This window comes from Microcebus murinus, chromosome 23 (assembly GCF_040939455.1).
Source record: "Microcebus murinus isolate Inina chromosome 23, M.murinus_Inina_mat1.0, whole genome shotgun sequence".
NCBI classification, from domain to species: Eukaryota; Metazoa; Chordata; class Mammalia; order Primates; family Cheirogaleidae; genus Microcebus; species Microcebus murinus.
In genome coordinates this window covers 6,221,080-6,238,967 of record NC_134126.1, presented here as the reverse complement: position 1 = coordinate 6,238,967, position 17,888 = coordinate 6,221,080, and positions in this window count along the sequence as shown.

Sequence of the window (17,888 nt, the reverse complement as noted above, 5' to 3'; positions counted from 1 at the left end):
GCTTTTCACATTATTTTGTTTTATGATGTTCGGGGATCCCTCACGCATGAGTTACTTCCCTCCAACTGGACTGTTGCCTCCTTGGGGGTAGAGACAAGCTTATATTTCCTTGTTTTCTCTCTCAGAAATGAATGCACAGCAAATACAGTAAATACTTAGTATCTTCTTGTTCGTGCAATGGTAGAATAAGAGTCCTGAGCAGCCCAGCTTGGCCTGGCTCTGCTAAGCCCTTCAAACACTAACAAAACCAGCAAAAACATTTAAAAAAATGTCCCCCTTTTATATGACTTAGTCTTATCATTTTACTGTTAAGTCAAAAGTGAAAACAGTAAACAAATGCCTCTCTAGCTCCACTTCTGTGTTTCATATTTAAAAGTCTGAATTATGTTAAATGCAAGCTCAAGCATTTAATTAAATTGTATTTTTTTCATTCATTCAATAGATATGCATTGAATTCCTATTAAGCATTGGACAATCTTCTAAGTGATGCAGATGAAGCAGTTAATAAAGCAAAGTTCCTGCCTTCATGAATTTTTGCAAAGGATTTGGGGAATAATATGCTTCTAACAGGACCTATTTTTTCTGGCCTCTATGTTAATCTTGGAAAATGTTCAATGTTAAAGATATAGTTTTTGATTTATGATCTATTTTTCAGTGACCACAAGAAGATCTCTTATAAACTTTTAAGTAATTATACTCAATAATTAAATGATCAAGGAAGATCCATTCTATTTTGTTTAAATGACTCAAAGGGAATTGAAAGTAATGGTCTATCTGGCAGAGATGTGTGTAATTATTTTCCATTAATATTTGCAATAGACCAGAACTTAGGCTAGGAAATATACAATGCTATGGGGGATATTACAGAAGAAACTAGAAACTAAATAGGCTTGTATAATGTTGTACTAAGTAGCATTTTATTGTTGTTATATAAGAAAATAACATATTGTTATTGCCATTAGTGCAGATAACATAGAGATTCAGAGCTTCAGGAATAAACTCTGATGGGGTGATCTCTGACTGATGTTAACATTTTGCTCTCAGCAACACATCCTTGCAAACAAAACAGCAGATATTTGCTATGACCTTGGGGAAACATCAGTTTCCTAAAGATAAATTGACCAACCCGTATAAAAGACATGTAATTCCAAACTAATCAAACATAAAACAACTTAAATAAGTGGCGTTCAGGAAATGAGCATAATAAAACAAAGAATGCAGAATCATGTCCTTATCTTAAATTTCTTTTACAAAAGTTGCAAATGTTAGGAAGATAGTTGTTGCTTGCACAAGTACTTCGATATTTTTTTACTCAAGCAGTTTAGAGCCTCCAGACCTCCTGGTTACACAGAAAGCTCTACTATGGTTCCTTCTGATCTTGCCTGTCCGGGTTTGTGTCTGCCTGAATGTGGGCCAGCAGGAACCCAGGAGGTCTATACTAGAGCCATTAGTAGAGTCCCTGCAAGGCAAGACTCAAGCAGCAGGAAGCAAGTTTTTGATGTCTGGTTCAGCCCCTGCTTCTCCCTGCTTAGCCTCTTCTCCTGGTGCACCCCTCTTGCTGTTTAGAGTGCATTCCTGCCTTCCAGACAACCAGACACCTTTACGAGCACGGTAGCGGTCACTCAAACTTAATGAAAAAACTTGGTGTTATTTCTTCTTAATATGGATACATTTATACAACGAAGTAGATGTTCTTTAGTCCATGTAGAGTAAAATAATTATTGAAAAGGAAAGGCACAGTCTGAGAAATCACTTTGTTTAGAATATGGCATTTTCCTATTTAATCTCCAAAATTACAATGAAGAATGTTGTGCATGCTGAGGTTATTTGGTGATTATGTCTTACCCCTAGCAGTTAACAATCATCACAAGGAATAATTTCCTCTTCAGGGTCAGAGAGCAGATTTTGAGTTTAACAGGGTATAACAGGGAGACTGCAAAAGCAAAACCAATAGAATCAGATCCCATTTCCAAGCATTCTGTGTTTAGAATAGTCAAAAAGCTCTAAAGAAATCATATTTGGAAAATCCCTGGAACAAGTCTACATCAACTTCCTTAAATTGCAGAAAGAGAACATCTTTTAGCCTGTATGTGGAAACTAATTGTGAGAAGCTCATTACTGTAGTACTGCTCACAATTGAATCGTGGCCAGCTTTATTTATCAGAAATTTCTACGCAAACTCTACCTCCTCAAATTTCACTCAAAGTTTAGAAGTCCTGCCTTTATTTAAGAGGCACACAGGGAAACAAGCAGGTTATGGCCCCCTGTATAGCAAGATTAACTTAGATTTCACACGAGATATAATCAGATATAGTGTGCAAAGTGAATGAGAATAACACACAGGGATCTGGGCTCACGCCTGTCATCCTGGCACTGTGGGAGGCTGAGGTGGGTGGATTGTTTGAGCTCAGGAGTTCGAGACCAGCCTGAACAGGAACGAGACCCCATCTCTACTAAAAAAATAGAAAGAAATTAGCCAGACAACTAAAAATATATAGAAAAAATTAGCCGGGCATGGTGGCTCATGCCTGTAGTCCCGGCTACTGGGGAGGCTGGGGCAGGAGGATTGTTTGAGCCCAGTAGTGGGAGGTTGCTATGAACGAGGCCGACACCACGGCACTCTAGCCCTAGAAACAGAGTGAGACTCTGTCTCAAAAAAAAAAAAAAAAAAATACATAGGGACCTTAAGTTGGGAAGTACTGTGGGAAACGTTTCTGTCATGCAGTAAAAATTTGTTAAGCTTTGCACTGCACTGGGAACTGGGAAAGATAGTTAACATAAATTGCGTGAAAAATATAACTTTTGAATTCACATATATTGATGAAATGCATAAAATTCTTTCAAAATTCATCCAGTTTATTTTCCACTGTGTGTGTATGTTTTTTTTTTTGTTTTTTTTTTTTTTTTTTTTGTATTTTACAACTGTATAATTAAGGCCAATAAGTCCCAAAGTTCTCAACTGAAGCTACCCTTGCTTTCTCCAACTGGTCTCATCTCTACACTATTTGCTCCGGGGCCCAAGCTACTTATAATTGTCCTAACACCATTTTGGGTTTTTAAAATCTATTTCTTTGATTCTTTTCTTCTTGTATTTACTTACATGCTTTAGAAATATCTGTTGAAATCTTACTCACATATCACCTTGTGATGCTATTCTCTGACTGTAGTCAGAGGAGAAACCTCTTAGCACAGTGTGCCAATGTTAAAAACCCCACTGTAGTTCTTAATAAACATAGTTATGTACAAGTGATTTTCCACATTGCATCATGAATTTTTTTCCTAGCAGATGCCATTTCTAATTAGCATTATCTTCTTATGGGGAAATAAATGAACTGATTGTGTATGATCTATGCTTAGAGAAAAGGATGGTCCTCAGTCTAAATGTTTTACCCCAAAAAAACCTTCTGAGTTCTGCAGACTTTTCTGCAGAAGACGTTTCATGAAGAAAAGGTCAGAATATATTTCACAAAAGATGAGGTTGGAGTGAGTCTGTGAAGGGAAGATACACTTAGAATAATAGTATGTATAGAAGTCTAATCTCTAGTTAATATCACAGAAATAGTTCAGAAATTTTAGGTCAGGGATCAAAATTGAAAGAGCTATAAAAGCACTATAAATGTTATATTTTTAACATGTAAATTTTTGAAAAAGTTTTAAAATAAAATTGCATTTTCTCTAGGTAAAGAGGTGCATTTTTCAAAAACAAGCAATCTGTGATATTCACTTGTTGCTGTCCTGCCACCCTTGTCATTTTCATACCAATGCCCATCAAAAAATGTCCTATTAGTGAAGAATTTTCATTTAGTTTGATCGATGGAAAATTCCACCGTGGCTTTTGCCCTGGTGACTGCCTTAGAACTTCATTCAATTGTCTACGCAGGCTCAGTCAGACAAGACCATGTGGTACTTTACCAGTGACCATTGACCTGGACCACATCTGAGGAATGCCAAACTGGCCATATATGGAGAGGGGCCTACCAGAGCCATGGAAACATGGGTAGCCCATGCACAAAAGACTGTCCAAGACCATCTGCATTGATACCAAAGCACACAGCTTCCCAATATCACATGAGCTGCCCCGATGAACATTGCTGTGCAATTGCAACAAATGCCTTTCTAGGCAAGGTGAAAAGCTCATCTTACCGTTAAGAACTTAGCTAAAATTATAAAGTTAAAAAAATGAAATGGAGCAGAAATACAGGGGTTTTAGGGATTTAGGGGCCCATCAAAGTAAGAGAGACGATGACAGGAGGTAACTAACAGACATGCTCTACTGGATGGCGCTTGGACGGGGCTGCATGAGAGAGGGCCCTGCTCCCAGTGAGGCCTGTCCAGAGAGAGGGCCCGCGGTGAGGGGCCGCTGTCCGGAGAGAGGGCCCGCGGTGAGGGCCGCTGTCCGGAGAGAGGGCCCGCGGTGAGGGCCGCTGTCCGGAGAGAGGGCCTGCGGTGACAGGGCCGCTGTCCGGAGAGAGGGCGTGTGGTGAAGGGCCGCTGTCCGGAGAGAGGGCCTGCGGTGACAGGGCCGCTGTCCGGAGAGAGGGCCCGCGGTGAGGGGGCCGCTGTCCGGAGAGAGGGCCTGCGGTGACGGGGCCGCTGTCCGGAGAGAGGGCCTGCGGTGACGGGGCCGCTGTCCGGAGAGAGGGCCCGCGGTGACGGGGCCGCTGTCTGGAGAGAGGGCCCGCGGTGACGGGGCCGCTGTCCGGAGGGAGGGCCTGCGGTGAGGGGGCCGCTGTCCGGAGAGAGGGCCCGCGGTGAGGGGCCGCTGTCCGGAGAGAGGGCGTGTGGTGAGGGGGCCGCTGTCCGGAGAGAGGGCCCGCGGTGAGAAGCCGCTGTCTGGAGAGAGGGCGTGTGGTGAGGGGCCGCTGTCCGGAGAGAGGGCCCGCGGTGAGAGGCCGCTGTCTGGAGAGAGGGCCTGCGGTGACGGGGCCGCTGTCCGGAGAGAGGGCCTGCGGTGACGGGGCCGCTGTCCGGAGGGGAGGAGGGCAAGGCAGCTCCATGGGACAAGGGGATCAGGTGGGAGGCTTTTTCTCCAGGTGACACCACTCGGCAGCAGGCATGGAGTTTCCCGGTCGCAGACGGGCAGCAGCAGCACTGGGGCTACCTCACCCATCACTAGCAGGCACATGGTGGAGGGGCGGGGGTGGTTGGCAGGGTATGCAAAGCAGCAGGCCCTAAATGGCCAAAACTCTGCTTGTTTGGGCTATTTTTAAATAATTGGATGTGTAAAAATTTGAGTTTGGCCCTGTCAGGCTTTTAAGCCATCAAGCCTCAGTTTGCAGTGAAGAAATAAAGAGCATAGTGGCCAACACAGAGGCCATCTTTGGCTTATTTAGATAACAGTGGGAAGCAGGGCAGGTTGCACTTCATCTCTGGATACCATGATAGGGCACAGCCACAGCACGAATCCGGGACTGTACACACAGACATAGGACAAGAACGCAGAGCGGAAGGTGGGACCTGCAGAGGAAGGCCGGGCTGAGCAGTGGAGAGGGCCTGAGGGTCTCCGGTGAAGCCACGCCGCACTCCCGGGACCAGCCACTCTCTGCTGAAGAGGGGATTTCTTCATGCTTTCCGAAGCCTCTCCCATTTCTTCTTTCTGCAATCTCATAAGCACAGTTCTTTGCCAACAAAAGCAAGTCAATTTTATATCACCTCAAAGCATCATAACTTATTTTGTTTTCCTCAAAATATTTTAAGCATTTCTATAGATGGTTACCAATATAACCAGTTCATACTTGATTTTATGCAAAATTATAAGTGGAAGTGTATTATATCTAAAACAAAGACTATAATATTTTGTTTTATGTTGACATTATAACCTTTAAAGTGTTTATTTGAAGTATACTGTGTGTCAGGTTACATTATGACAGACCTCAGGGACATGGCTTGATAAAATCCACAGCTTCTGCCCTCGTGGAGCTTATGTTACTGGGTCATCCAGGACTTAGGAATATAACTGGACTGTCTTTCTACATAGCTTGAGTGGCTAAAATAGTGCAGCTCAAATCCATTCTGGGAGTGTGTTAGTTGAGCTGCACATGCTAATAATTGTAGAAAGGACAGTAGTCCAGTGGCAGTATTTCCCTCCATTCCTTTGGGTTTCTTCTGGAGTTTCAAGTCTCTAGAGGGAAGTCAATCTGGTCCAGGTTATTTCTATATAGATGAGTTGACTACAAAAAAAAACAAAGAAACAAAAACAGGACACTAAATGCCAAGTAATGCTCTGCGAAGACAAAACCTGGCCCCTAAAAAGTCCACATGTGCTGAAGCAGGTTTACCCCTGGTGTTTACCCCCAGTGTTAGGGAATCCTAGGGGAAAGTTACTCCCCAGTGTAACACTTAGGGAAGGATTTGCATCTAATTGGGCTTTTCAAATTAAAGATCTTTTAATTTTCTGTTGCTTTATGGGCACCAGTTTGAAAGAATTCAGGTTTCAAGCTATCAGAGCCACTGAGTGCCAAACAACTATTTCTTGAATGTGAGATGCCTTAGAAACGAGAGAAGCCTCTGGCGTCTTCCTAAAACAGCCAATTGATGCCTACTTCAAGGAAGACTTACCAAAGTTGTAGGTTTGGTGTACAAAGGTATGAGTTTTCTAGGGTGACCATAACAAAGTACCATAGACTGTTGGCTTAAACAATAGAAACATATGTCTCACAAGCTAGAGATTCAAGATCAACTTGTCAGCAGGGTTGGTTTCTTCTAAGGCCTCTCTCTTTGGCTTATAGATAGCTATCTCCTCTTTCTTCACGTGGTCTTTCCTCTGTGCATTATCTGCATCTTAATCTTCTCTTCTTATAAAGACCCCACTCAGATTAGGATCCATCCATATCACCTCATTTAACCTTAATTACCTCTTTAAAGGCCCTATCTCCAAATAAAGTCACAATTTCAAGTGCTGAAAGTTAGGACTTCAATATATAAATTTGGGGAAAACACAATTTAATTCATAACAGGATATGGTGACCAAACCATCCACTCCACTCCACTGATGCCACATGTGTCTAATAAGAACATTGTGCTGCATTTTTAAGGAAAAGATAATTTGCAAACATCAAGCTCAAGAGAGCTCACATTTCTTAGTCCTGAGCACAATCACCTATTTCATTTCATTACTTAGATACAACCACAATATGAGTGACAAGAAGTCCTCCACAGCCCTAACTCATGGTTAGCTGGTGCTATGTACTGGATGTGTCTCCCATAATCACAAAATTTAAGGGTTGAAGCACTAATCCCCAGTGTGATAGTATTCAAAGGTGAGACCTTTGGCAGGTAACTGAGTTTGGATGAGGCCATGTGTGTGGAGCCAGCGATGGGATTCTTGCCGTTGTAAGAGATAAAGAGAGCAGAGAGCTCTTCCTCTACCATGTGAAGATAGAAAAAGATGTCTACCAATCAATCAGAAAGAGGGTCCTTACTAGGAGCTGAATTATCTGGCACCTTGATCTTGGACTTCCCAGTATGTAGAACTGTAAAAAATAAATTTCTGTTGTTTAAGCCACCCAGTCTATAGGACTTATTATGGCCTATCATGTTTATATGGTCTGAGAAAACGAGACAGAATGTCTGCTCTTCACAAAACCAATACCCTTTTCTGAGTAAGACCCATATCGGCACCTCTCCCCTGTACTAAGGAATTCTAACTTCTCTACACCCAAAGAGTACACTTCTCAAAAAAAGGCGGACTTCCTTAATTGCAAGGTGATTTTCTGTAATAAAGTTGACAATGACTCTCATTAAAGAAAATCAAGGCCGGGCGCGGTGGCTCACGCCTGTAATCCTAGCTCTCTGGGAGGCCGAGGCAGGCGGATTGCTCCAGGTCAGAAGTTCAAATCCAGCCTGAGCAAGAGCGAGACCCATCTCTACTATAAATAGAAACAAATTAACTGGCCAATTAATATATATGGAAAAAATTAGCCGGGCATGGTGGTGCATGCCTGTAGTCCCAGGTACCCAGGAGCCTGAGGCAGGAGGATGGCTTGAGCCCAGGAGTTTGAGGTTGCTGTGAGCTAGGCTGACTCCATGGCACTCACTCCTCTAGCCTAGGCAACAAAGCGAGACTCTGTCTCAAAAAAAAAAAAAAAAAAGAAAAGAAAAGAAAAGAAAATCACATACTTAATCTCTTTTGGGTCAAACCCCGGAAACGGCTACTTATAGGCTTACAAAGAACTGCAGTATTTAGTATGAAAGCAGCTCAGGGAAGGAGGTAAGATGGAAAGAAAAGAAAGTAATTCACGAAGAATGTGGGACTTAAAGCTGAAGGATTGAAAGTTTATTCTCCAGGCTTTTTCTCTATTGTGTTTGTTTTCTAAATGTAAATAAATGTATTTTTGTTCCTTCATAAACAATCCATTTCTCAGAGTATCTGCCTCTTGGGAGTTATACAGAATAATAGAAGTCACAGGTACTCACTGTCATCATAATATTTTAAAAGCTTCAAGTTCATGAAAATATATTATGTGGGTGCTCTAGATAATATGATGGATTACAATGAATATCATAAAATTATTCAACAATGCAACTTGTGCACTAGAGGGATTAGAGTTAAATGATTGCATTTTTATAAGCAAGGGGAAAACACTAAAAAAGATATGACACAAAATATGTTATGAAATTCTCAGTGTCAAAGTTCAAGTTAAAACACAATTATTTAAAGAAACATTTTTAAATTCTTAAATAAATACTTTATTAAATTTTTAAAATGAAAATGGTCTCTGAATCTATTTTGACAATGCTATCATACTATGTGATAAATGATAAATTCCAATTCAGACACTGGATCAAACTATGGAGGTTATAGCTGTGTCCTTAAAATATTTATGGTACTACTTTATGCCTTGTGAGTGAAATGCTGCTGAGTTCAGTTCCTCACTTTCAGATTTAACCAGGAGCCTTTCCTGTATTCCACAACAGGTTTGAAATGCTGTGGTTCTTCTTTCTGTGCATCCTCATCCACTGGCTTCAACCTCACTTCATTTATTTCAGCAGAATGATGACATTTGTCTAATATTATTTCTAGGTTACCACTTCCAGGCTTTTGACCTTTATCTTCCAATCTAAAATGTCCTTTTCATAGGTCATCTCTTAATATAATACGAAATCTCTCTTCAACAGAATATTCTCTTCCCCATTGTTTCTCCATGTGGGCAGTGGAACTTGAAAGTTTCCTGTCAATTTACCAACTCACCTTATTCATTATCTTCTTCATTTTAATAAGAAAGCATTATATGACAAAAGAGATTATATGGTGTTAAGGAAAAAATATTCCGATAAATATTCTTGTTAAAAATATTCTTGTTAAAATACTAAGGAGACTTCACTACTACAATAGTGTCAAGACTCTTGAAATAGGGAACAGAGATTGGACTCAACTCCAAAAACAACAGGAACAAGTCAAGATTTATAGCTAAGAAGCAGACTGAGGGGGCAGTAGATGGAAAATTATTAAGAGAGGTCGTTAAAAGTGAAATGATCTGGGCTGAGTTGACTTACCAGGGTTCACGCTGAAAGCAGGCTAAGAGTGATCAGACATGGAGGGTGGGAGGATTCCCAGTAAACTGACTTAGAATTCTTGCTAACCCTGGAATGGGCTGGCTGCAGAGAGGCCCCAGGACAAGGCCCACCACAAAGAGGGCTTAGAACAGGCCCCACCGGAGTCTCGTCAAGGGGAGGCTTTGTCAGTTGTCTGTACTTAGTCTTTTGAAAATAGGAAATAAGAGTTACTTCAATTCATTATTTTTAAAATCCATAGGATAATCAAAAGGGCTATATTATCAATCTTTCTGTGGAAACTAAGCTTCAAATAATGCAAAATAAAATAAGAACCAGTAAATATGTGATATCCAGGTTTCTGGTGAAAACTTCCAGACTCAACCTTGAATGTTGTATTCATCTTTCAGCTTCTGTTTCACACTCTTAAAAACACATTCTTCCTTGCCAATATGTGTGTAAAAATTTTTTTTAATGATTTAAAGCACTATGTTTACTCCCTCAATGTCCTTGAACTTGAATTTTTTCCTTTTTAAGTGTTCTTTTCTTTAATGCTCTGTCCAGATTCTCTGACACATACATATATATCTGAGCTACTCAGATCTGTCTGAAACTCACTGATGATCCATTTTCAACTTCAACTAATACCATATACACAGTGATAAGGAGGTAGAAAACTGACAGGCCCTGTTCAATAAGGAATCATAAGACCTGAACCAAGGTCTCTGATAAAACAGCAGGCATTAGAGAAGGCGGACGAAACCAGCTAGAACCAGCATGGGACAAAGTGACCTCAGGTTACTCTCATCACTCATTATACCTGCCTGTAATGCATTAGCATAATAAAAGAAACTCCCACCAGTGCCAGGATAGTTTACAAATGCCATAGCAACCCTGGGAAATCACCCTATATGGTTTAAAAAGAGGGGGAAGCCTCAGTTCTGGGAATTCCCAACTCCTCTCCCAGAAAGCTTATGAATAATCCTCACTCTGCTTAACATAAAATTAAATAGAAGGTATAAAATAAAACCCCAGAAACTCACAAGGTGCCAACTCTCTCTCCCTGATAGCCACTGCCCTGTCTGTGGGGCAACCTCCCTTTTTTTCCTGTCTCACCTTAATAAACTTGCTTTGGATTTATTCTAGTGGCTCACTCTTGAATTCTTTCCTGCATAAAGCCAAGACCCCACTTGGCCTTCAGGCCGGATCCCAGTTTGGGCTGCTACTTTCCTGTACCAATATGTATCTGTCTGAAGAGGAGGTTTGGTCTCAAATGCAGACGAGTAAAAGAGTATGTTGTCAGCCCATGTTCATCCATCTTATTTTTTTTATGTTCTTTTCTTATTTTTCTCTCTAAACCTGTGAACGGTTTCTGAGCATAATGTATTTGTCTGTTTTCCAGCAGTTTCCTCCTAGAAAAGCCTATTTCTACATAATTAGAAAAGAAAAGCTTGCCTCTCTGACCAAAGTCACATATTATCTGTAAAAATCAGAAAAAGTATTCTAAACTTCCTTCATAATTTTATTTAATCCCTTCAAGTCCAACAAATAGTCTGTGATTTTCTGATTTTTCCTTCATGCTTAGTGAATCGACCTCGGATATTCTTGTCAACCTGTGTAATAGAACTTCTGTAAAAGTTTTCTAAATCAAAGTTGAATAATGTCAGAGGCCGCAGGTTGGATGGCCTCCTCTCTATCATAAATGCCACCGTTGACCTACCTTGTATCACCATGCTGGTCCTTTCATCTTCCTCCAATGCATCACTAAATAATAGGCAAATTTATTTTTCAAAACCCTTTAAGTCTTTGTTCATAAACAAGATCGGCAGATGAAGAAATATTTTTACTCTTTAAGAGCTTGAGTGTATTGCTCCATTCTTCTCTGTCTGCTAATCTAAGTTTCTTCATTCCTCATGCCTGACATCCACCTACATATGTTTTCCTTCAGCTGCTGTGATCCAGCCTTCCTTACACAGCCAAGCGTCATGAGTCGTTGTCTTCCACGAGTGCAGTGACTGCATGCTGGACCAGTCATCCCAATGAAAGCAACAACAACAACAACAACAACAACAACAAACACTAAATAAATAATTTTTTTTTAAAAATGTACAATTTGAAAGTGAGAAGATTACAGGGGCCAAAAACTATGTGGAATCAGGAACACCGAGAGTTAAGCAAAGTATTAAAATTAGTTTTCACTGTAAAAAGTTTCAGTGTGCAGGGACCCACCTGCCCACTGCGTAGTCTCTCTAGTGTGGCGTCCGCCCGTTGCTTTGTCGGGCTGGGTATTTGGTTGCGTTCCTAACACTGACAATCACAAGCCGCTCACTGTCCGTGGTGCTAAAGCTTCGTGTCGGCAGCTCCCTTGTCCCAGCTCCAGTCTCTCCCACCCATTAACTGTCTAGGCACTTCTGAGGATCACACGAAGACCCAGACATCCTCAGCTGCTCTCTTTATGCTCTCGAATAGGGTCCAGGGTTCCATGAAGTGGCCCTTGGGTCCAACCACCTTCCTCAGGATTGCTGCTCTGTTAGTCCTGTGCCAGTTTGAACTTGGTGCCGCACCAAACATGAGAATTTTCTAAGAAGCTTAGAAAGAAAGAAGGAGAGGAAGAAAGAAAGGGAGGAGAAGGGAGTGAAAATTGCTCACAGATAATTAATTTTAGATTCCCCCAAGTCTATTTGTATCCTTCTGGCTACCCTGTCCCTCAGGGTTTTGTTCTAAGGTACGAATGATAGAACCGTGCTGCAAAACTTCTCCTCTTGCTCTCCCTTGCCTTGGTGTTCTCCACTTTGCGCTTCTCCTCATTCTCTCTTTTAAACCCACCTCAGGCCAACATTGAGTTTCCTTTTTCCTGTGTGCTGTTCTCAATTTTGCCTGTTCTCCAATTCAATGCAGCCAATACTATAAGTCATCATACACTCATTTATCAAAGTTACATTGAGACCTGCCATCAGCCAGGACTATTCTAAACCTTAAGGACTGAGTGATAAAAAAAAAAAAAGACAGACAAGATTCCTGCTCTAATACAGCTTCCTTTCCAGAAAGTGGAGAAAAATAATATCCAATTTTAAAATTTTAAAGAAAATAACAGATTATTAAGGGTTATGCACAGGTTTAAACAAGGATAAATAAATATGGAATAATGTGAGTAGCTATATTGTATTTATGAATCAGGGAAGATTTTCTTTTCTTTTTCTTTCTTTTCATTTCTTTTTGTTTGTTTGTTTGTTTTGTTTAGAAAGTGTCTCGTTCTGTCACCCTGCCTAGAGTAGTGTGGTGTCATTATAGCTCCTGGCAGCCTCCAAATCCTAGGCTTAAGCGATCCTCCTGCTTTAGCCTCCTGAGTACCTGTGACTATTGGGATGCACCACCATGACTGGCTAATTTTTTTTTTGAAAGATGGAACCTATGGTTTTCAACCCCCCACTGCTAAATTTGACTGGCTGCAAAGGAAAAAAAAGACAGGATCTTGCTATTGCTCAGGCTGATCTCCAACTACTGGACTCAAGCAATCTTCCAGCCTTGACCTCATGAAGTGCTGGGATTACAGGCGTGAGCCACTGTGCCTGGTCATAGTTTCTAATGTTATTATTAATGTTAATAGTAATATTAATCTGAGCTAGTTAGTTAATAGTTTCTTAAAAGTTAGTTGCAATGTGGAGTTTGAAATCATTCATTACTTTTCATAACCTGTTATTATTTGATCACAAGAAGGAGCTAACCATGTGAGGATTATGGACAATATTTCAGGCAGTGAATACAATCTGCATGATGGCTTTCAAATGAAATAACTCAAAGTTGGAGAAACTAAAAGACCAGGTTTTTGAACTGCAATCAGTAAGGGAAAAAGTTTATAGTAAGTTTTGTAACAGTCCAAGTATATAATACGTTGTAAATTAGGAAAAGCGTTTAGATATTATTCTAAGTATGAGAAAGAACTGGATGTATGGACATTTCAAAATGTCAGTCTGGCTACTGCTTAGAGGAGTGGTTCTTAAGCATTTTTGTCTCAGTAACATTTCAGATTTTTAAAACATTTGGAGGACCTCAGAGAACTTGCTTATGTACTTTATATCTATTGATATTTATAGTATCAGAAGTCAAAACTAAAATATATGCTAATGTTATTTATTAATTCACTTAAAAGTAATTCCAGTGCATGCTAACAAAAATAATAGATTTTTATGGAGAGTAACTGTATTTTTCAAAATCAAAACCTGAGAATAATTGGTATTGTTTTCACATTATTAAAAAAATCTCTTTAATATCTGTTTTAATAGAAGAGAGCTATATTCTTATATCAGCTCCTACACTAAATCTTTATCAATATAGTTTTGGGCTGAAATATATATTAAAAAATGGCCTTCCTCACATATATAGTTGGAAGAGGCAGGAGTATTTTAATAGCCCATATGGATAACTGTGGATATTCCTCTCCACACCAACACTTTACATGTTATAGTTTCTTAAAAGTTAGTTGCAATGTGGAGTTCAAAATCATTCATTAATTTTCATAATCTGTTATTATAAAATATCTTGTATTTTGAATAGACATTTTACCCATGACAAAATCTGAGTTTTCAGGAGAAAAATCAGAAGTTTTGCAAATTTTAATCTATTCCTGTGAGGCCAACAAGTGTTTCAGTATAAGGAACTAACGTGGGAACTGGGAGGCATGATTTTATAACACATGTATTATTCATTGGAAAAATATCAGTTGTATGAGGTACGAATGTCTTCCTTATGTTGACACATTTTATTAAATATTTTTTTTAAAAATCACATTTGTTAGTATCATCACTGACCTCATCAGATGAGTGTTTCAATATTGGAACTTGTCGGCCTCACAGGAGTAAATTAAGGTCTTCAAAACTTCAAATTTTTCTCCTGAAAGTTCAAATTTTATCATTGCATAAAAATACTGTAAGTCTTGCTCTTTGAAGTGACAGTCTTGCTTCATTTATTATATAGAGAAATACCCACATCCAAATAGCTTTAATTTTTCTCCCTGCCATTCTTCCGTGTGAAAGCAGCGTGGTGTGAGAAAGTGGCAGCTAATTCATCTCATAGTGTGAACAACCGCACAAACGTGTTGCTCCCACACGGCCACCCTCCTTTGCATGCAGCAAGGGTCTACACAGTGCACAAGTCAAGGAGCACATCACAGTCATCGTGAACTAGTTCTGAACGTAAGGGCTCCCTGTGTCTGCAAGTCACAGCAGCCCCAGCCCCGTGAGGTCCACAGACTTGACTTAGGAACCACTGGCCTAACTAATAATTGAGGATGGGGCTGAGAACGGAAGATTCTCATAGTTTTAGAGGAAAGAAATATAGGGTTTTCCTTCAACATGGAACTGCAAAGAAATGAACAGTTCAGGATATGTTTTGGAAATAAAGTCAACAGAACTTGTTGGATGTGTTAAGAGGAATGAGGGAAAGAGAGAGAGGAACCGAAGATAAACCCAAATGCTGCTGTCAGCAGACAGCTTCCAGAGGCGCTTTCCACCCCGAAGAGCAGCCAGGGGCAGATTCAGTGAGCGAAGTGAAAAGTTTAACTATGAGAATGCCACAGAATTCCTTTCCATAATCTTGAGAATTGGGGTTTTATTCTCAAGATCTAAAAATTTTAGTGTCTAATTTAAAATCTGAAACTGAACAAAGCCTTCTTAGTTCTAGGCAATTTCTTCTATGCCCTTTATCTTTCCTGTTAGTTTGGTTGTAATGGTGAAATAACCAAATAAAGTAAACCTCCTCTAACTTCCTACCTTCCCCCTAAGCCCCCAAAAACCTTAATGAAAAAGTGTGACGTGAGGGAACAGTCCTTAAACAACCTCACTTCTGGTATCAACTGCAAGTTCAGAGATTCCCCAAATCATGCTCACTTCTGATACCATTTTCCAGTTTGGGAGTTCTCAAAATGACCCTCAGGTATGATAATCCACTAGAAGGCTCACATAAGTTCCTGAAATTACTCACTGTAACACTCACAGTTCTGGTTTACCGCAGTGAAAGGATGCAGATTAAAATTAACCAAAGGAAGAAAGAATGGGAGAGAGTCCGGGACACTCTAAGCATGGAGTTTCCAGTCATCGTGTCCCAGTGAAGTCACAGACATTACACACTTTTCCAGGAATGATATGTGACAGTATGCGTAGAGTATTGCCAACCAAGGAAGTTCACCTGAGCCTTGGTGTGCAGAGTCTTCACTGGCACTTGGTCACGTAGACATGGTCAAAGTTCACGTTGCTGACTGCAGTCTCTAGGCCTTGTGGAAGTTGAGCTGATCCTGCCTGACCCACTTCTCTCACCATATATCACATTTTTAGACTATTTGGTGTGACCCAAGATCCCAAGGTAAACAACACTTAGCAGATGGAACATTACAAAGGCTTAGGGCTCACCTCCTAGGATTCAAAGGCAAAGGTCAGATCTCTCATTGAATAAGGTTAAATTCTTTGCTACATTCACAAAGTCCTCTTTGTTCTAGGTAGCTCCTTCTATTTCCTTTACCTTTTCTCTTAGCTTAGCCTTAATGGTTAAATGGCCAAATAACTAAAACACTAACGCCTCCTTCCCCCAAAAAAATAACTTAGTGAGAAAGAAAAACACATGGGGTGACATTTCAAAGTATTCTTTACTAATTATATAGAGTTTTCTATTGTATTTGGCTAACATGTTGAGAATTTGCTGTGTTCTGGGTACTGTAATTTTAATTCTCACAACAATCTTATAAGTTAAGTGACTTTGTGTCCTAATTTTATAAGTGAGAAAACTGAGCCTCAGAGCAGTTAAGCAATTTGGCAAGAGTCATACCCAGAGAACACATGGCCGAGCCAAGGCACAGCTCTCAGCCCTGCGACTCCAGAGAGCCTTCTGGCTGCTCAGCGGCACATCGCACTGAATGGGAGGTGCTGTATTTACCTTATAAGCATTACTATTAAAATCATTCTCAGTCTCTTCTCTTAGACTAAATTTATTCTTCTCATTCATTTGGGTAAAATTTACTCAAAGATTTTTATTTCATCTAATTCTGACACTTGACTTTCTTAGCAGAGCCTAACTCTATTTTATGGCACTGTCTTTGACAATTTGCATATCTGTGAGAGCTTCCTTCCTGCAAAAATAAAAGGTTGTACATCATTACTCCTCCCTAAAGTATAAAAGCTACAGTAGTCTTAATTCTTACACTCCTTGGTTAGCATATTCTAAATCATATTATACTAAATGTGTGAAGACCTCCACCATATATCTTTGGTTATTTCCTATGTCAGCAATAGTTTCTCTCCCTAAATGAAAAGCATCTTTTTAGGTGGTTTTGCCATTTTTCCCTTGTCACAATATTTAATCCACCATATTTCCCTATCCAAATATGTCTGTAACTTTCACCGAAATCATGAAAATAATCACGGAATTCTTTGAAGTGATTCTATCACCCTCCCCCTTCCCTATAGTTCATGCTCAATGAGAATCAACATTTAGTATCAATCTTCAGAGACAAAACACTATGAAATAGTTTTAATAGTCATGTTTTCCTTCTCCTTTTTATTCATATACAGGGTGTCCCAAAAGTCACCATACATAGGGAAAATGGGAAATTGTACAATCTGTTTAACTAGTTTAACTGGTTATTCCTTTTCCCCTTAACAAATGCTCCTGATACACCTAAGTGAAAATGGTTTACAATTTATAACATTCCCATAAGTTATTATTCCTATTTAAAAAGCTTTAAAAGAAGGAAAAGAGGTTAAATTGCCTTTTTAAGGTCACAAGCCCAAGAATGACTGACAAGCTTAGCAAATAAGGTCCCTTGTTCAGAGAACCACACTGTTTCTAAGTTGCAATATAATATATGTTACAGTTTTAAAATGTACTTCACTTGTTAAAAAATGAGACTGCTAGAATAAGACCTTTATAAAGAATTAACTGAGTGAGATGCTATTCTTTCCAAAAATGCTTTATTTCAACTCTACTTGTCTTTCCTTTTATGTAAACTTTCTAAAAATTATTTTTGTCCTGAAACTTCTTGATGATACAAACACAGGTTTACTCTGATGACAAATAAAATGATACTATGTTGGTTCTTCATCACAATCACATAATCATAAAAGTGTTGACATAATTAAGGTTTTTAGTAGAAGTAAACTTGCAATGAATATTCATGTGATTTTTGATAAATTGCTGAAACATTTCCTATGAATAGTAGACTTAATTCATAGGTAAATTCATTCAAAACATGTAAATTTAACTTTCAGTACTTCTGCTTACATCACAGTTAAAATAGGATATTTAAGCTAATCTTTCTCAACAATATAAATAGAATCACTTACATCAACAAGCAGTTTCTATGTTAATTCTGGGAATATCAACTTCCCCTTCATTTAAAAGTAACAATA